Here is a 22206-nt window from a genome sequence, read left to right as displayed (position 1 = left end):
TCATAGTTAATATCCAGATGGTTCACTGATAAATCTCCGGCGCTCAAAGGTTATGAGGTCGGTCGGTTGATCGATGGTGAGTATTTATGGGAGGTGGTCTAATCCCAAAGAAATTACGGCTTGACAGTGTACGCCACTCAGGAGATCAGGGAATGCAATGTAAATGTCTGACGAGCAGCTGGACCTCCTTCCAAACCTAGTGGGGGCATCCTCCCTGCAGTTCGTGGAGTCTTCAATATGCTCTGCCAAAGTTATGCCCGGCTGGTCATTACCTAGCAGAGATTGCGATGGAGTGATATGCATTAAACGCCCCTAGAACCAGGCGATTGTGGCCTAATGTCGGGCCTGCAAATTTGGCCATTGACGGGGTCACAACCACCAATCTGCGGTATGCAAACGTTGTATAGCCATATCTCGGCAGTACCGGACATGTCTGACATCCCAATGCTTTCCATGTAGAGATCACTACCGCCAGGCGCAGGGGAGATGGGTCTATACTGTACGGAATGGTGTATCACCAAGGCCAATCCCCCAATTCTATTCCATTCTACTATATCGTCTATTTTAATACGGAGACGATTGCAATTCAGTTGCAAAAAAGATACACTTCATGGCAATATAGGGACTGGGATGCTGCTGTTGCGTATACTGCCGCACAAGGGATGTCGGAAGGGTCACATAGTCCGACGACGACGACGCCTGTGACCCACTGCTGCCTATGTTCGTACAGCACCTTGCAACATATTCGGTGTGACTATACTCCCGTAGTGAAGTAAGGCCAGAGCAAGATCGGAAATGTAGCCACTCCATGCGCCGGTTACACCTCACCGACCGATGTTGCAGACGTACAACATCGGTACGTATAACCGGCTGCCATGGGATATCATATTCGTACTTTTGATACCCATATTGCCCATATTATTCGCCACCCATATTATTCTAAAGCGATTGGCCGACCGAACTAAAGGTTGAGAAAGAGTCTGTTAAGTCGGCCCAAAACTTTGAACCTTTAGACCCAAAAAATACAGACAATCAATGACAAGTGGCACATATAGCTAATAGTTTTTTGTGGAGCAAAACGATATCGAAAATGATGAAATCATAAACTGATTTCACAGGCTATTAGTTTTTATTTTTATTATTTCCATTTCAAATTCAACTAAATTAGTGATCATTGCAAGATATGTTAATATGCACACAGCTAAATTAAAAGCCTTGTATTTAAAAGGCAGTCTGTAAAGCATAACTTAAAACAAATTATTATTGACATTTTCAAAATAAATCATAATCTCCTTTTTTGCCGAAAACAATTTGATAAATTTAAATGTTTTTCTAGATTGGGTTTGTGATTATGATTTGCTTTGATTCTAATTATTGATTTTTTTGTTTTTAAATTAAAATATAATCATACAGTACAATTTAAGTTAACAAAATTACTGGCAGCTTTTTGTGTTTCAAGCAGTAAACGAGTTTCCTTTAACCAATCGCTAGCTATTTTCCGAGGATCGCCTTGCTGAAGGTTTATCTATTTCAACGCCTTCATTAAATCTAATATAATTTCCTAAAGTCAAATATCTTATTTTGTATTTCATCCTGTGAAATAGTATCGTCAGCGGTAAGGATAAAGAAGGATTGTAAATAGCACAAAAAGTACTAAGTGCGTGCCACACGTTCCACATTCAAGAAGCGTTCGCGCAAAGCATTTCCGGGGAAAACACCGCTTTCCTGGGCTTCTACTCGTAGATATTTGATAACTACAGCCACCAACTAGTCGCCCTCCTAAAAGTTAAAAAAAAACACATTAAAAACTTTTTATCAAACATCTAAGTAAATCTTACCTGCTACTTTAGTAACCGCCTTGATTTCCTTTTTCAATGGGCGCAACTTGGACTTCAAATCTTTCTCATGTTCTCCAGTCCTCACGGTAGGCCACAAAGCTTGACAAGTTGCCCACAATGCTGAGACAACTAAATAACTAAATGTTCTTGTTGTCAATTGTGTTGTGTGGACTTTTTTTGCATGCCTGGCTTCTTTGGCATAGGAACTAAATGGAACGATGGAACGATAAATTGGTACTAGTTCCTTTATCGGAACGGACCGAAAAGGATCGATCACTTTGATGAACGATTTTGCCCAAGACTACTATCAATAAGGCCATTGTAACGCGTGCTATGTAGCATGTGGCACCGCCTTGTTTAAACCACATATCATATAAGTCAAGCTCTTGCATTTTGGGCAAAAAAAAAGTTGTGTACCATTCACATCTCCGTTACGTTTCGCATCATCTTTGATGAAGTACGGTCCAATGATGAAACCAGCCCATAAACCGCACCAAACTGTTACTTTTTCGAGATTGGTAGCTCTTGCAATGCTTCTGGCTCAGCTTCGCCGCTGAACACCATTGCGCACGATGAACATTCTTAACAGAGCGCGCATTTGGATAATAAAATTCAATAATTTCGTTTGTAAGATAATTCATGGTCAAATTATAGACCAAAATGAAGATGTTGGACAGTGAAAAAAAACAACACGGAACGTGCGTGAGCTGTTTAAACCAGTGTTGCCAAAAATATAATAGCTACAAAATCACCCTTTGCGTAGTGAATATTTTAAAAAATATCACGAATGATCACAAACATAATGTAAAATATCGCTGACATACATACAAGGATTCTCTGAAAGATTTTTCAAATCAAAGCTATACGACAAGGACAAATGCCAACACGCGTTGAAATCTCGAAAACGCCCTGAATTCGTGATAAGGGGAGCCGATGTCTGATAGGGCACTTCTGATATGAAGAAGAATTTAAGCCCAGAGCTGCGATACATTCTTTTCAATTCAGATTATTCTAATTTGAAAGATTTTGTGGAAGGGGCGCGTAAGTCTGAACGATTATCGAATGTGAGCAAACATCAGTTCCGTGTTGTAGCTAGTTCTAGGCAGATTAACCAAATTGAATTAGGCGAGGAGAAAGAAGATGAGGATTATGATCCACAGATTAAGGCGTTGCAGTTAAAGCGGAAGGATGATTTTCCAAGAATCTTGTGTTGGAATTGTTCGTTCTGTGGACACTCCTTCATATACAGTCCCGAGGAGACCCGGGACAGAGGCGAGTAAAGCGTTACCACACTGAAATCTCCAAATAGACTCGCTCGAGACAATAGTTATCACCGCTGATATTCCTTATAACCCAAATAGTATTGGAATAAGGGTTTCTAATTGAATCCTTCACTGTAGAGAACATTTTCGCAGACATCAGTAACACCGTAGATTTATTGAGTCAGTTCGATTTATATCTGAAGACGATCACACACCGTATTTGAAATTAGCTATAAGTGGTGAAGAGAACCACGGGTTGCTAGGTTCAAGGACATGTGTGTCAGCTCTTGGAACGGGATGGATTCTGTTGTTAGGCATTCCATTGATTTTAAACCTTTTCGTTGCGCGGTTTCGACTGCCAATGGATCTCCGCAATCGATTGCTCCCTACGCGAAATGCTGTAAAGTTGTTGTTTTTTTCTTGTGCTTTCACTTAAGCAGACAGCGTACCTAGGAGTTAATTTTTGGAGGACCTATGCCTTGGCGCCGGATATTATTCCACAGATCAATGAAATTTCCTCTTCGGCGACAAACGGCGATTCGTATCATGCAATGACCGAGGATCGGCAGTTGAGACGTCCTCCACGTCAGGCGGAGATTTTCACGGAATTGGATAGTAGACTCTTGAGTATGAATCTGAATTAGAAAAATCTAATTCCCCTTGGAGTAACCCTGTCGCATTAGTTCGAAAATAGGGTTTAAAGGTTCGTCTATATTTGGACTCCCGGAAGGTGAACGCGAAGAAGGACGCATATCCATTGCCCCATATAGATGGTCTTCTATCAAGGTTAAAAGATACTCACTTCATAAGAGCGGTAGAGTCCACTGTACCGGTAAAGAGTAATGCCATTTGGTCTCTGCAATGGCCCATAGACAATGAATCGTTTGATGGACCGCGTCATACCATCAAGATTAATGGAGAATGTTTTCTATTTAGATGACCTCTTTGTCTGTAATGAGGACTTTGTTACGCATATGGTGGCACGGTGTCTTCATGAGGTCAACCTGACAATAAACGTTGAGAAAAGCAAGTTTTATCAAGGGGGGGATCAACTATTTTGGTTATAGGGTTGGTCATGGTTGCCTATGAGGAGAAAGTTTTGGCAATAATGGATATTCCCTTATCCCGAACACCAAGGCAATTACAGAGGTTGCTTGGAATGTGTACTTGGTATAGAGGATTTCTCAAGAGCCAATGTAGTGGCTTGTCCTGTAACTTGATACATTGTTTGACGAAATCAATGAAGACCTTCAGACGACGCTATCTGATCGTTCTAGAAATTGAAAACCGCGTTAACAATCGCGCCTGTCCTCGCCTGTAATTTCAGCTCGACGATGAGGTCAAGAAACGGCCGATAGCCTTTGTGTCCCAAAGGTTGAACAAGAATCAAAGGATTTATACCGTCACCAAGCTCGAGTGCATGTGGGCAATTTTCGTATGTGGAGGGAATACCGTTCAGGATCATAACGGATCACTCCAGTCCCCGCTGGTTAATGAATCTGAAGTAGCTTAACTGTAGGCTAGCCAGATGGAGCCTGAAGCTACCGAGCTTCGACTTTAAGATAGAGCACCACAAGGGATCTTTAAGCGTAGTCAAGATTCTCTTTAAGGGATGGATGTGGATGCCCTTGACTATCCCCTTTTTGTGCGCGACATATACCTCGATATCGCCGAATTTGATTGTGAGGAATATATGAGATTGCGTGATTCTGTTTTGAAGGACAAGGTTTTTAGAGTGAGGAGGATTCCTTATGGAGGCTGTGGTTGCCGAAGCGTTTGTCACTCGAAGCAATTAGAAACGCTCAAGATCAGGAATCTTATCATGGAGGCTACGCTAAGACATTGGCCAGGTTGCGTCAGGTTGGCCGTCGATGGTAAAGGACACTTAGGAGTATGTCGATTGTTGTGACCTTTGTAAACCCATTCTCTTAGGTCACCGATGGGCAGCGCTTTTGTGACATATCGTCCCTTCCTACGACAGTATTATGATTTCTTGGGCCTTTACTTGATCATATGTCGAAGTATATATACAATATATAGAAGCTAATGCTGTCGGCCACGACTTCCGGAGTCATTAAATTCTTGCGTTGTCGCATATTTAGCGGTTATGGGATTTCGCAGGACATTCATTACCGACAATGGTTGGCAAATTGTCGCTAAGGAATTAAGTGATTTTCTGTGGGCTTATGGTATCGAGGACATTAGGACAGGTATATACTCACCTCAGGCTAATGCCTCAGAGAGCGTCAATAGGGAGGTAATATCGAAGATTTGAGGTTTCATGAAGGATGCTTAAGGTCATTCGAGTTGGAATAACAAATTACCAGAAAAACTTACTGTTCAACGCCGTGACCACCGTACCTGGATTTTCTCCTCATTAAGCACTTTATGGTCAGAATATGATTCTTCATTGACGCTTTGATACTGGACTGCCTGAGATCAATCCCATGGCAGCCGGTTGTACGCAACGGATTGACCCGATGGAATCCTTTATCGGCAAGGGCTGCCGCCTCAGTGTACGTGTACGTATTTTTTCGTCATGGGAGAGGCACTTCCCGGAGTGCCTTCTCTGCACGCTTCTGGTCCTTGCCGGGATTGAAAACAACAACTGTTCAGTTTTCCAGAACCGCCTCCATCATCGGTCGGTGTCGGTGAGGTGTAACCAGTGCATGGAGTGGGTACATTTCCGTTCTTGCTATGGCCTCACTTCACTGCCGGAGTATAGTCATACTGAATATGTGGCAAGGTACTGCGCAAACATAGCCAGCAGTGGGTCACAAGCGTCGTCGCTTTCTGCGTCCTCGTCATCGGACTATGTGACCCCCCGACCTCTCCCGTGCGGCAATATACGCAACAGCAGCAACCCAGCCCCAATATTGCCAGTCTAGTGCCGGGAAGTGTATCATTTTTGCAACTAAACTGCTACGTTCTCCTTGGCAAGATCGATGAGATTGTAGACTTTATGAGACGGAAGAACATATTGGTCGCAGCGATCCAGGAGAAAAAGCTGACCAACACCTGCAGCTTGCACAGTTGTCACGGATACAATGTGCTGCGTAAGGATCGTTTAAGGAATGGAGGTAGTGGCTTGACCTTCGTGATACACCATTCCATGCAATATAGACCCATCTCGCCTGCGCCTGGCGTTAGTGACCCCTACATGGAGTGCATGGGGATAGCGGTCCAGTACTGTCGAAATAGAGCTATACACCGTGTACATACCGTCATTTGGTAGCTGTGTCCCGTTTAATGGCCAAGCAACCCCGACATAAATGGGTTACTATCTGGCCATAATCGTCTGGTTCTAGGGGACTTTAATGCGCATCACATTTCATGGCATTCTCCTCAAGGTAACGACCAGCGTGGCATGGCTTTGGCAAAGCAGATTGAAGACGACCGTGATGGGATTCGTTATATGGACCCCACTAACCCCAGAATCAGTGAACTGAATCTAGAAATAACCGTGATTAATCCGAAGAGATCCGCCAGTTTGTTCAATGGTCAATTTATTGTCCATCCCGAGAGTGGCAGGACAAGGAGGCGAGCCATTCGCCGTATCCGTGGTCTTCGAGCCGACGGACAGCCATCACAATTTACCGTGAGCGAAGTTACGAATGTCGTTTGTGGAGCCAAATCATCCCAGGCGTTGGGCCCCGACAGAATCTCTACATTGATGTTTAAGAGACTGGATTCACCTGGAATTGAGTACTATACTACTGTCTTCAACCAGTCTTTGAACACTCTTATGTTCCCAATGTCTGGAAAATGGGCAGAATGATCCCGTTACTGAAGTCTGGAAAGGACCCGAGTTTGGGGGAGTCGTATAGACCGATTCCCCTACTCTCACCAGTAGCAAAAATGCTTGAGGCATTACTCCTCCCGAGCCTCGTAGGAAAATTCCATTCACCTTGCATCAACATGGATTTCAAAGACTGCATAGCATAACAACTGCTTTTCATACCATCACCGCACACATTTGCCTTGGCTTCAGTCAGCCCGGGGCATATGATAGGACGGTCCTCGTGGTACTGGACCTATCGAAGGCACTCGACACGGTCAGCAATGCCAAACTATTTGAGGACATCGCCAACACGTCCCGGCCAAAGCAATTGGCCGGTCTGTGGTAAGTTATGCAGTGCCAGTGTATTTTCGTCAGCTTTGTGACACGCAGTGGAATAATATTCAGGCCTGTCAGAATGCCTCCCTGCATTCGGCGACTGGCTGTCTCCTCAGTTCTCATGTGTACCATCAGGAGACAAAGTGCGAAGACATAACACATGCTATCTAGGCAATACCTCTTGGGCTGTTATCGCAGAGACCATCCAAATCATCATCTTGTGGATAGTTATTCACCGCCCAGAAGCCTTAAGGTAGATCTACATGATCTGGAGCATAAGGTTCAGCGCTACAAGAGAGAACCTCTAGATCAAGTGGGACATCAAACAGGTCTAGACAACATTTATGCAGACGCGGTTGCATATGCGGTAAATGGAACCCGGGTGAATGTAATCCTTGGAGAACGACCGCCTCCCATTGCGCTTGAAGAAATTTACCTCCCCCGGCAAACCAGAGTAGTTCTGGCTCAACTCCTACAGAGCAAGGATTGATGCCGACTTTCACGATGTATGTCCCGATTGTAACCAGGGACCACACGATACACGTCACCTGTTTAACTGCCCAGCCAGACCCACTCGACTCAAACCCAGATCCCTGTGAACGCACCCCATCTTAGTCACAGATTTCCTGGGTCTTGACACTCAACAGAATCAAACAGAAAAAAGATAGAACACAACAAACTACTACAACAACAACAAAAACTGACTGTGATATGATGATATGGATATTCGGCGTAATGCTGATCATCTAAGACAGGTTCGAGATAAGTTTTGGTGAATACGAGTAGATGTCATGAAAGGTCGTCAAGGCCATACAATCTGAGAGCTCGCGTTATTCAGTTCAATGAGGGACAAACCGAACCGAACCGAACCTTTCGAATGTTTTTTTTCTTAAAGTGATGCGTCACGGCGATAAATGCAAAATTTCACCCAAAGATTGTGAAATGTAGGGTAAGGAGAGGACTATGTAATGCTATATGTGAGTTAGAGGGCTTTAACCGAAAGGGTTTAGGTAACTATCATGCATCGGCTATTAGATCGTGATTGCCCGGCTTGTGAGTCGTACCCAACGTAGTTTCGGCATTTCTGTAGTTTGAGTCGTTTCCTGTTTATTTCAACATTGAAATTGAAATGCAGAGAGGCAAGTTTGTAGCGAATTTGTTTATAAGAAGTGAATTCTACATGGAAAACTGTGCAAATATTCTCATTTTCTCATCACTCATCTCAGTACGAAGGTAAGTACTAAGCACACAATTTAGTACGAAGTTACACACGTTGTAATAAACAGCTGTGTGCGAAATTGTGCAAGAGTATGATTGATTTGACTCGCGCTGGCCTGTCCTTCCTTCTTGATTTCCGCCCAATTGCTGCATACCTCCAGAGTGTTAAGATCAATTTAGATTTCGTTCTCAGTATATCTACAGGTGTTCTACACATTTCTTTCGGTTCAAATTTATTTAATTAACTATTGATTTCTTAAATGATCATATGAATTTATAGGTAATTAAAAGAAAAAATTTTTATATAAACGAATATCTCTGAAAAAATTAAATAGTCAATGATAATGTGTAAAGTGAATGTTGTCCAAGATTCGAAAAGTGGCAAGTACTGCAAGTATTTTAAGCTAATATTTTATTTATTAGCTCATATAGCTGAAGCAACTGCGGATAAAGTAAAGGCCTTTCTTGACATCGATGGAACATTTAGAACGGAAGTCTTTTACAGTTGTCTTTTGTTTGCTTTGTTGTTTTGCCTTCCTACCTTTTTTTGATAAAAATAACGAAGAAGCAGACCCGGTAATATTGCCACCTACATAAAACTCGCCGAACTAGCTAAGTTTCAGACCTTTTCTTGTCTTTCTTTTGCTTTTCCGATATTACACACAATGTTCACTGACTACTTAGATTATTTTTGTTTACTTTTCTTTTGCCTTATACTTAGTTTTTTTGCCATTATTAACCAATCAATACCCAACATACATATCTGTATTAGAGAGATTTCTAAATTCTTGTTGAAGCCGTTTATTATCAAAATGATTATTTTAAAGTCGTTATATAATATTTACTGTTGAAATTTATATATAAAAATAAATATAGTAATATACCAATTAAATGAGAAATGAAAATATATAGCTATTTTGTTAAATAGAAAATAGTCATTATAATGGGACAATCTGTTGAATTCCGAGCCCTTGGATTGTCAAAGGCGTTATGCTTTGGGTGGGAAAAGTGTGCTTAGCGGTCAAGACATCGGGCCTGAGATTATAAGACGGGGACACCTCATATATATTATATTGGGTTGCCCAAAAAGTAATTGCGGATTTTTTAAAAGAAAGTAAATGCATTTTTAATAAAACTTAGAATGAACTTTAATCAAATATACTTTTTTTCTAAAGTAAGCTAAAAGTAACAGCTGATAACTGACAGAAGAAAGAATGCAATTACAGAGTCAAAAGCTGTGAAAAAAATTGTCAACGCCGACTATATGAAAAATCCGCAATTACTTTTTGGGCAACCCAATAAGTGACTGGCATGAAAGGAGGCACGATTTGTTTCCTACTGTTGTGCGTTACTGTTGTACTAGTTGAAGAACCTCGCCAGACTGAAGATAGCCGGAAGAAAAAAAACCGAAATGCCTCATATACCTTATAACCATGGTAGAAAAGTAGCTATTTGTCACCTTCCATTTCAAACGTGATCTACACTGTTCTCAGTAGTTGTTAGGTATGTAGAACAATTTGACAAAGGTGTTGATGAAAATACATGGCGCACCAGAAATCGCGATCCACATTACGTTTAAAACAACCGTTCGGAAAATCATAAAAGAGGTCAGTTCAGCGATTTGCTTTACCGGATTTTCAAAGAAATTGGACCATATTTTGCCACTTGGCAGATCTTTGGTTAATGTTTCACAAACAACGTGAAAACTCCTGTAGTCGCCATAAAACAAGTCACTGAGGCTTATAAGATTCTTGCAAGTTCTGGTGGGAACGTTTAGGTTAGTTAAGGTTGAAAATATGGTGTAGATATTAATCCGCCCCATGCTACTATGGACATACATCTAAGCCAGTAATTGGTTTGTTGTGCGCTCTCAATTTTAAAAAAGGAACCTCGAAGAAGAAAATGTAAGTAAGTAATTGGGTGCAGCTTACAAAACCTTTAATAGTTTTCCATTCCACGACCTTAAGCTGGTTTATATCTGGTATTGTGTCCCCACCTAAGTCCCGTTATCTGTTAGCCGCGAAAGCCGCCAATGACATAGAAAATGCTTCAACGTTTCATCATCTTTCCCACATGTTCCACACATGCTATCAAGATTTTGCATAAGTCGGCTCCAAGTCAAGTCTATAGATAATAAATACCCTTACAGACTAATAACAATATATTTACAAATGTATTAACCTAAGAATTTAAAAATAATACAATTTTCCCTTTTAAACTCTCTCGATTCTCAGATAGATCTACTATATCTTTCAGTTGATTAAATTGATAACAAAGGTGCCGAAAAGGATCATTATTGGCATAGTTGGTTTTATAATAAGAAATTTTCAAAGAACAAAATATCTGGTAGGTCTGATAGGAACGTTAAAGAAAATGCGACTCAAAAGAAAGCAGGAATCTATTTGACCATGAATTAATTTAGTCAAAAACGTAATGTTTAGCATGGTTCTACGACTTTTTAATGTAGGTAGCTTTATAAGATTTAATCGGTACTCATACGAAGGTAATGAACTTCTGTCCCACCCATTTTGACGGAGACAAAATAAAAGAAATTGTTTTTGAACCGATTCTATCAAATCAGAATGAATATTGTAGTGCGGATCCCATACCACTGAACCATATTCGAGATTACTTCTGACTAGAGACGTACATAAGTTTTTCGTCACAGAGAAATCATTGAGTTCTTTACTCCAGCGTTTCATGAAGCCAAGAGCACTACGTGCTTTGTTTACAACCATTGAGATGTGTTGACGGAAGTTTAAGCGTTGGTTTAGAAGAAATCCAAGGTCCTTAAAGCTATAGACTGCTTCAAGTTGATTGGAAGCCACAAAGTAGCAAGTTTTAAGAGAGGTTATTCTTGAAAATGATATGTTTTTGCATTTGGAAATATAAAGTTTCATAAAGTTCTGGTTGCACCATTGGTAAAGAGTGTCAAGGTCATACTGTAGATAACACTGTTCATCGGAGTCACTCATTGATCTAAAGATCTTTACATCGTCTGCATACATCAAAATATTCGAGTGCTTTAAAGTAAAAGGGAGATCGTTTATGAACAACAAAACAGCCCAGGGCCTAGGTGGCTACCCTGTGAAACACCTGAAGAGACAACAATTGATTTGGAAACTGCAGTACCAAATTTAACTCTTTGAGTACGTCCAGTCAGATATGATATGATCCACTTTAGTAAAGATGGACTGAAACCAATAAGATATATTTTCCTTACCAGAAGGTTGTGGTTGACTTTATCAAATGCTTTACTAAAATCGGTGTACATAGTATCCGTTCCCTAAAGCCATCGTTGACCAAACAAGTAAATATATCTAGAATATTTGTTATCACGATTTCGACTTCCGGAACCTATGATGGTAGGGAAACAATATAGAAGAGACTTGATGTGAAATAGTGTCAGTCAGAATTTTCTCTAATAGCTTCGGAATAGCATTCAAAATTGAAATGCCCCTGTAATTAGATACCTCATTGCGATTTCCGGCTTTAAATAACGGTCTTATATAAGATTGCTTCCACAATTCCGGCAGATATCCATGCTTTAATGAACTGTTGAAAAGTGTACAAAGGGGATACGAAAGTTCGAGAGCGCAATGCTTTAAAATGTTCGATGGAATTCCATCTGGACCGGGATTTTCAAGTACTACGTTTTCGCCAATCCCAGACACGTCTATAAAAGCTGAATTGTTGATTTTGTATGGATATGTTCCACATAAATCATAATAATTATCTGAGTAGGTAGTGCTAAAAAAGTCAGCAAAGATGTCGGCAATGCCTGAATCATTATCAGCTACTTTGGCTTTATATCTAAGAAAGTTCGGTAAACTAATACAACGGCTCTTTGAATTCACAAATTTGTAGAAGGATTTAGGATTTGAATTCAATTGATTTCTAATTTTATTCAAATAACTACCATATGCCAAATTTGTTTTCTTTATTATGTTCGCATCTTGCTAAAGAACACATCGAAAAGTCAGACGTTGACCCTGAGCGTTTAAACCTTTTATATAATTTATTCTTCTTGTTCTTCAGCCTAGAAAGATTGGTTGTATTCCATGGAGGACCAGATGCGTTTCAAAAAGTAGTTTTAGGGACAGATTGAGGAGTAAAGTCAAGTAGCGCAGTATAAAAAGTTGAAATCATTTCATTGATTTCTTTAGATCTTCAAAATTTCATTCCAATGAAGAGATGAGAATAGTGAGTTCAGTTTGATGTAATCAGTTTGATCAAAACAGTACACTTTTTCAATTGCTACATCTCTTTTAACTTTAAGAGTGGGATAGGGTATAAGTAATTTGAGTGTCGTATGATGTCTATCCTCAGGACTTACAACCGGATCATTATTTACCAATACCCAACATAGGAAGATTTCTAAATTCCAATTGAAGTTATTTATTATTCAAATGATAATTTATAAATCGTTAGTGGAGCGGACGTGTTTTTATTTCCCGCCTCAAAGAAAAAAATCCGTGTATCGGAATAGGTACTACTTTTTACGAAATATTTGAAAGCCTTTTTGGAGAAGATTAAAAATGGACTCCAAAGACCATCCTATAATTGTGAGTGCCTTGGCACCTGTAGTCGAGATTAATGCTTAAAGCCTTAAAGGACTGTCACTTCCAAAAGGTCGCTAAGAATGGTAAGGAGCCGCCCTCTTACGCAAGTGTGGCGAGGGAGCACAACAGAGATGAGATGATCCGGTAGGATTCCATCAGATCAGCGGTCCCAAGTGGAGGATCTGGTTATCAAGCGGATTTTCGAACATGTGTGGAACTCTGTTTAGGGGCCAACCCATACAAATGATGAGCTGCGAGTATAAAGGGGACATCTTTACGCTACACTTCGAGTCGGCGGATTGTATTGTTAAAGTTTAATAGCTCGTCGGAGGTAACCACGCTCCCTGAGAGGTCGCAAAGCTCGACCTGTTGAGAAAGATGGACATCCCCCAGCTCACGAAGGCGGCGGTTTTCATCAAGGGATGGGGCAGTCAATTTGCGACGGAAGGCATGATGGGATTCTTGGGCAAGCAAAACCAATGTTTGATCTCAGAGAAGTGGGAGGTCTTCCACAGGGAGGCGAAGGAGGAAGGCACTCTCCTTGTGGTTGGCATTGATCAAGTCTCCGTGACGAGTTTGGCTAAAACTAAGGGCATGGCGCACCATGGCTGTCGTTTTTTAAGATTGGGAAAACTAGGAGAGGCAAAAATCCTCATATTGAGACGCTGACCTTGCAGTGGCAGGTGACTCAATACCGCCCAACAAACAGGTGGCTGACGACGAGACAATCACCGTCTCTCTGTTCGGACTCGGCTATAAAAAGGAGGCTCCCTATCATTGAGCTTAAACTTGAATTAGACTGCACTCATTGATATGTGAGAAGTTTGTCTTTGTTCCTTAGTCCAATGATCATGGGCAAAATTTGCATTTGCATGATAAGCAAAGATCATAATCCTTAAACAACAGACAGTGCAGGGGTGACGACGGAACCATCATGGACTTTAAGATTCGAAAGACTAGGATAGTTAGAAATCTTAATATTCAAACAACAGGCAGCGACTGTAGACTTAGACCTAACGAACAGGGAGCCGATGATTGAACCATAACCTGCTCCCAAGAAGTCCATTTACTTAAGATTTGGAAGGCTAAGATAGGTATAGATCCTAGTACTGAAACATCTGGTAGTACGGAGAAGGGAAACTCTGTACAGTCGAAGGGACCCGACCATGGAACCATGTAGAACAATTTGACAGAGGTGGAGATAAAAATACATGGCGTATCAGAAATCGCGATCCACTATGTCAGTCAAAGTACGTTTAAAACAACCCAATATTTTATAAGTTCCTTGCTATGCAAATTTTGAAAAAAAGCATTGAATTTAAATGATTTCTAGCTGGAATATGTTCGAAAAATCATTAAAGAGATCAGTTTAAATATATTTAGACTTGTTGTGCGCTCTCAATTCAAAAAAAGTACTTCCAAAAAGGCAATCTAAGTTAGGAAATCCGTGCTACTTACAAAATCGTTTAAAGTTTTCCATGCCACGCCCTTAAGCTGGTTCATATCTGGTATTGTGGCCCTACCCAAGTCCCGGTATCTGTTAGCCGCGAAAGCCGCAAATGATATTGGAAATTCTCCAACATCTCATCAGCTTCTCCACATGCCCTACACATGCTATCACTTGCCGCAGTCCTATGTGTCCCGTTATGATACCAAATGCTATACTCAGTAATGTCCTCGTCCTCTCACGATCCGGATCACCCCATAGGACTTTCGCCGTTCTACCGACTGTTTTGCTGTTCCACAAGCGAAAGGCTTGGGGTTAACCAAGTTTATTGACGGCAGTGCTCTGGCCTTCACTGTCAAATTGTCTGCTTTCTCATTTCCAGTTACTCCGCTATGGCACGGCACCCGAGCGATGCGGATCGTACCATCTTCAGAGAAGGAGGCTTTAATCTCCTTCTTACATTCCAAAACTGTTCATGATCTTACCGTCCTGGTTGTTATTGTCCTTATGGCAATTTTACTATCCGCGTTAACATTACATCACCATACGCATTCCGTGATCGCGGATTTTTCCGTCTGCAGGACCGTATTATGGTCAGGCAGTCTTAAACAATTCTCAATCTCTGGGTTCTCAATGTAGACGCCCAGGCCCACTCTGTCCCATAGCTTTGATCCATCCCTGTAACATGAAATTCCAGACGGCGACACTAGGGTTCCGTCAGTCCAAGACTGTGCCGCTGGCAGCAATGCCTCGCCCTCGACCTCAGTGTCGTCTCAGGTATCCGACCGGAAACCTCTTCTATTCCTTGTAGGTTTCCTTTCGTCGCCTCGATTATACCGCGATGGTATGACCTGCTCCTATCCTCTCCATTCTCCCATCGCCTTAAAGTGGCAATGGCTGTCTCACACTTAATCTGTATGTCAATGGGTCGGATATCTAGAATAGTTTCCAGTGCCTAAGTGGTCCTCATCGCTTCGTCTATTCTAAGACAACATGTTCTATGAACTTTTCTCCATAGCAATCCACCAAAGTACTGAGGCGTAAGTAAGTATTGGTTCAATCACGCTGCTGTAAAGCCAGTGAATTATCCTCGGATCCAGGCCCCATTTCGAGCCTACGGCCCGTCTACACAGTGCCCAACAGCTGTGAGCCTTCTCAGTACGCTCCTGAATTTGACACTTCCAATTAAGTTTCCTGTCCAAGATCACACCTAAGTTTTTGACCTTGTTAGATATCGAAATCGTTTTATTTTGGAAACGTGGTGCGTTAAATTGGTCCACCTAAGTTTTCATCGTGAACAGGCTTATTTCAGTCTTTTCTAGGTTAACATTGATGCATCTGGGTCTAGCCCAGTCATATGCCATATGCAAGAGCTTTTCAGCCCTTCTGCATAGCTGTTCGAATCCTTGCCCCTAAGAAGTATTATATGTCGTCTGCATAGCATACTGATTCAAATCCCTCCTCAGTCAACATCCGCAATAGGCCATATATGGTGGTCACCCAAAGGAGTGGCGATAAAATGTCTCTCTGTGGCGAGCCTTCTTCCACTTTCTCCCTTATATTTATGTCATGGGACCCGCAATTTATCCATCTGTTCCTTAGCATATGGTTTATCCTTTCTCTAAATACCCTGGCCACCCGGTATTGGTCTAAGGATTGAATCAGTGTGTAGGCACACTGTTAAACGCCCCGTCGATGGCAATACATACCGCCAATGTGTACGCCTTGGCATCGAATAATTCTTCTAATACCTGCACAACCTCGTGCACCTGTTCGTATTTGAGCAGTTCGCTGGATGTCCTACTTTTTATCATGGTGCCCACAATACGTTCCATGGTTTTGAGCAGAAAGGACGTAAGACTTATAGTTCTGTAGGCCTCTGGTGTCGCATAACTTGCCTTGCCGGGCTTAGGTAGAAATACCCAAGGCAGGCTTTCGGAGTATATGGAAGTCCCAGGCACGCTGTGAATATATTGGCCAAGTGGGGTGCCAGATGGTCTGCATCCTTCTTTAGTAACGCCGGAAATATTCCATCAGGTCCGGGTAACTTAAATGGATTCCCTCAAGGATTCCTTCTCCATAAATTCTGTAATCATAAACCTTCGATCAACATTAGTATTCCAAGATTTCGGTGTCTCCGTGAGCCCCTTCGTATCCTGTGGAAAATGGATTTTTTGTTTAGACATGGGGTTTTGACAGAAAGTTTTTCATCTTGGCGGCGTCATTAACTCTATCGACCTATCTGCAGAAAAGCTTCCAGGAGGCACGTTTTGCTGCTCTGGTATTCTTAATGTATTCCTTGAGCCATGTGTAATACACATCCCAATGTATTTCCACTTGTTTACGGCGTGCTCTGTTAAAAATCTGCGGACCTCTTTCCCAATATTGCGAATCTCCCCGGTCATCCAGGGTTTTTCTTGGACTGATTTCCTTTCCCGAAGGGGGACAACTATCTTTGAAAGACCCCACCAGTGCAGTCGTAATCCTGATGACATTGTCATCATGGACAATCTAAATTATCTTACCCAAGTCTTTTTCTGAGTAGTCTTCCGAAATGTCGCTTATGACGCCAAATGCATGGGTTTCAACCAGAAAAAATGTTCAGCGGTGGTTATCCTCAAAATATCAGAGATCAGTCATGTAAAACTTCTGTACATTTTGGTTTCTCTCAGCGGCATACTATTAGAACTGAGCTACAAACACGAGGTCGCTTATCATTGAGCTAAAAACTGGAATCGTACAGCAATCATTGATATAAGAGAAATTTCTCGCGGAGAGATTTCTCTCATATTGATATTTTCTATCCGAAACAAGTTTAAGCCCAATGATAAGGGGCCTCGTTTTAATTGCCGAGTACGAATATCTTGCTGTAGACCGACAGCACTCTAGTAGAGAAGTTTTCACGGCCGATTACATAAGGTAAATGCCTAATAAGTGTAGCCTTGATAGGTCCTCAGAACTGGAAGTCGGGAAACTCAATCTTATGAATCGGGGTTAGTCGGGATTTCCTTAAAACAAAAAAAAAAACACCAAAATTCGGTTTTTAATAACAAAACAAGAGAGAGCGCTCGAAGTTCGACATGGAACTTCACGCATCTTACATTCCTTTCTTCTTCCACGGACCGAATTTCTCAAGTAGTTTGAACAAATTGTTGTAGGCAAATCAGGCGATTACATAAAGGTTATATATTCGATTTAGGACATATTTCCCGTGGTTTATGGTTTAATCGTCATGGAGCTAAAGAAGTCAGATTGGGATATCGGTTTATATGGGAACTATTTCATGTTAAATGAAACATGGACCAACTGTTTGTGGAACCTGGAAGTAATAAAAAAACGACATGTGAAAAATGTCATCCAAATCAGGTAGTTACTGAACCTTCTACCAGCTTCAGAAGTCAAATCAAGACTATATCCTAAATGGCTATTTAAAATCCAAATCGACTTACACTAAAAAGAAGTATTCGTGCAAAAATGTTAGTGCATTTTGATAAACAGATGGACGGACAGGCATCTCTAACTCCACTTAATATACGATTACTGTTGTCATCCGTTTTTTGGGTGATGGATACCCTTATGAATTACAAATGATGGCAACTCTGGACAGTTGTCAAGTGCGATGAAGATGAGTGAGAAGCATCTCAACCGATCTCTGCCGTACTGTTTTTCTTTATTATAAACTTTCAGTACAATTATTTAGTTTTATAAACATTTTGAATTTAAACCTTCATTCCACTCGTCCAACTCTTGACAATTTTCAGACGTGGGATCGAAACGAACTATCGTTTACATTAATTGTGACGTTGATACTCTTGAAAGTGTGTATGTGTAAACGTGTGCGGAAGTACGTTACATAATTGTGAAATTCATACCCGTGTCGTATGGAGCCGTGGACAATAGTACAGCTGAAGGAAGGGACGTAAAATCGAAAATGTACAACGACGAAGATATGTCTCAAGCAACGAACAAGAGGAACCGTAAGAATTCCAGCAAAACGACAAGGTGACAACGCAGAGTGTGGTGGAGAAACTGAGGGGTGACATAATGCGGACAATGGACCCGCTCACTCGACAAGTTCAAACATGCTTAACGACGTCGTCGACGATGGGCACAAACGTGATGCTGCCAGTGGATTCTGTTGTCGAGAAAATTGAACTGCCGTTTTGAAAGGAGGAAACATAGAAGGTTCCAAGACGAAGCGGACAGAACGACGGAGCAGCAAAGCAGACACGAAAAACAAAAATTTTTGCTAGTCGACTATAGCAATGACTAGAATGTGGATGGCGAGCGTATCTCTGCATGTTTTGACGCCAAGGGACTTGCGTATTCGCTTGTTACCAACCGAAATCAATTTGTGTGCCAACTACGACACATACATCGACAGAAAGTCATTATTGTGGACGACATGCTGTCGCCAATGTATAGCAGCTGACATCCGCCAGTGTGTGTGTATAAAGACAATCGAATATGGTGGATGATGCCAACTTTATGTTCGATCAACAACGAAGATTTGCTACATCACCTATGCATGTGTCGATGACGTCACATTCTAATATGCGTAGAAGAACGAAAGCAAATCCGCCCTTACACACAACTACAACGATGAATGTGTATAGATTCAACACAAGTATTATCTGGAGACAATGATTTTGCTAATCATTGTGAAACTAGGAAGGATAATGCTCATAGGCAACCGTCGTTTGCTTTTAATAACCATGTTAGTGTGCGGTCACATCGGTTCAATTTGCTGAATAATGAGTTGAAGAAGAAAGTCGCATACCAATGCGTGTGTTATTTGCGATCCGAAGTAAATTCTTGGGTGCCGCAAAATGTTGGGTAAATGATCAGACTGAATTGATTTTGTTGTCGTGTTTTTGGACGACTTTCCATGCGTTATAAACAGTGCCGATATTTATATTCAATTGATGAATACTAATCAAAACAAAGGTGAGACGATGGTTGAGAAGTATTATAGCATATTGGCTATTATATTAGTGCGTCACACGATGAGGTTTAACGGAGAACCTTATGCGCAATGCCATTCGTTAAGTGTTCGGATTTATTGAAATCGCTAGAAGAGTATTTGGTGTGGTGAACATTTGAAAGACAATGAAAAGAAAAAACTGTTTTGTTTATTGAACAGTTATTCGAATTGTTTCGGTGAGAATTTAAATGGACTTGGGAAATGTAATGCAATAAAGATATAGATATCTGCATTATCTCCCAAATCGGTCTTGAGAAAACCTTTTGCGATACCGATTCCAAAACAACAAGTGGTCATGGTCGTTATACGCATCTCCGATTGTACTGGCTCCAAGGGCAAAAAGAGAGGACCGTATAAGGATTATGTGTGGATTACCGGGTTTTATATGAGGTAACTGAAAAACAGCCATGGGCAATGCCAAATGTGGTGTGCTGTCGACACTTTCAGATAAAAAGTATTTTACAACTGTTGATTTAATGTCCAGCTATTACCAGATTGAAGTAGATGAGCGGTCCAGGGGTACACTGCGTTCATCACTCACAGTGGTCATTTTGAGTTTAATCGAATGCCTTTCGGACTTGAGAACGTGACCTACAGGTTCGAAAGACGATGATGAAGCTGGTCGACTCTTTGAGGGGTAAAGTTGTTAGCTTTGTTGACGAGATTATTGTTGCGTCCGATACTTTTCAACAAAGTCTGCGGAATTTGGAGGAATTTTTGGAAATTATCCGACGAGGGTGGTTAACTCTTCGGATATCGAAATGTTTCGTCATGAAGGACAGCGTCACGTTCTTGGCACATGAAATGGACAAAGATGATATAAGACCAGTCCAATTGAAATTTATTGCGATTGAAGAAATTCCAACACCGATGAATGTGACCGAGGTTCAAAGTTTTTGGATTAACTGGGTATTTTTGTAAGTTCGTCGAGAATTATGCCCACATTGCTGCCCCACTGAACAGATTGACTTAACAGGATGTTTCAATCAATTGATCAGACGTATGTGAAAATGCTTTTAGAACTCTGATTCGAGCAATAACTAGTGAACCAGTTGTAGGTATTTACAATATTAACAAAGACTAAGAACTGCACACACATGCGATTAGCATAGGGCTTACCGCAATTCTCATCTAGGTTGAAGTTAACGGATAAAGGAGACCAATTGCATATTTTAGCCGAATGTGCAGCGATTCGAAGAGGAATTGATGGTCCTTGCCCTAGTGGAAGCATGTGATTGATTCTGAATGCATCTACTTGGAAAACATTTTACTGTTTACAAACCGTGACACCGAAGTTCTACGTGTGTCGTGTCGGTTGTTAAAGCTGCTCGAATATGCTCGATGAGTAGAGCTCCCGTGGAAGACGAAGTAGACCCAAAAAATGTAAAGGTGTAGCTGATGCATATAGACATTACGACAGATGACTATAATAAGAGAAGGGGTTATAATAAGAGAAGGGGTTGAGTTATCTCAGCCGACGCATTACTGTAAGGAGTTTCTGATTTAATTATACCGACTGTAGAAAAGAAGACGAACCAGAGAGGAGAATGATATGTTGGTCAATGTTAAAAGTAATTTAAGAAAAACATAAACTCTAATGAACTATAAATCATAATATGTAACACGTAACATAATCCATTAGACGTAAATCTCTTTGAACCACATATGAATTTTCTTTGAACCACACATGATTTCTCTTTGAACCACATTCGTAGGCTCAGAAACTGAATCTTGTTGGCGACTGTCTAAGCTAAATCGCCCTCTTTCCCCATTGAACTGTCGACCAGGTATCATCTCCAACAAAATGAAATAAAACCCTTATACTAATTCCCGAACTCATTTTTATTGCCGTAATTATTTATCAAACCCAATTCATTACTATTAGTGTTCCTATTTGGAACCCTTTACTATTTCCTCATTATTTAGAGCAGTCATTCCAAATTGTTTGCGATGGATAATAGTTCGACAATGCCATGATGAAGTTGGACATCCTGGGTTAGATGGCACCATAAATAAGAAAGGGCAACATTTCTAGTTCAGACGAATAAATGACTATGTGAAATGCTAGGTTAGGTTAGGTACGACTTTTTATTAATAACTTACTTACCAAAAGATGCATTGCGGCAGGCTTCGGATCTGTGGATCCAAAAAGGTGGGTCAGCAGAGGAACGCCTCAAGGAGGTGTACTGTCTCCTCTACTTTGGAATATAGCCATTAACAAGATATTATTGTCTCTGGAAGAAAAGGCGTAAAAGTGGTCGCGTATGCTGACGACGTGGAAATTGCGGTAAGGGGAAGTTTCCCAGTACTAAGAGGACACTGTGTTATCCTTGATACAATATCCGATGTTCCAGGCAGTGTGGATTACACCCTACTTGAGACGCTTTTTGATAAAAATTACTGTGCCACTATTTCTGATAGAACCAATTGGAACTACGATATCCCTGGCACCAGAAGTTACGTAGACTTCTACGCGGATGGTTCCAAACAAAACGACATGGTGGTCTTTGGGGTGTACTTTAAACATCTATAACTGGTATTATCGAAAATGTTACCTGACCACTGCAGTGTGTATCAAGCAGAGATCCTTGCAATTAATGAAGTTGTGGAATGGCTAAGATATAATTTCATTACGACGATTGGCATAAATATCTTCTCAGGCAGCCATGTAATCCCTGGAGAACGTATTTCTAAACACAAAAACCGCCCTCGACTGTCGCAGATCTCTTAACAAGATGGCTGAACAGTTCAAAATTCATCTGTTCTGTGTGCCGGGCC

The 22206-nt window shown here is 41.1% G+C and overlaps 1 protein-coding gene across 1 annotated transcript in view; it reads left to right on the top strand.

Moving 5' to 3' along the window:
- The window catches only part of LOC106089744 (fat-like cadherin-related tumor suppressor homolog), a 737514-nt gene that overhangs the window by 251643 nt on the left and 463665 nt on the right, over positions 1 to 22206 (top strand). The window lies entirely within an intron of this gene.

This window comes from Stomoxys calcitrans, chromosome 1, assembly GCF_963082655.1.
Source record: "Stomoxys calcitrans chromosome 1, idStoCalc2.1, whole genome shotgun sequence".
Lineage (NCBI taxonomy): Eukaryota > Metazoa > Arthropoda > Insecta > Diptera > Muscidae > Stomoxys > Stomoxys calcitrans.
The sequence above is the reverse complement of the archived record's forward strand: the minus strand, read 5'-3'. Positions and strand labels throughout refer to the sequence as shown.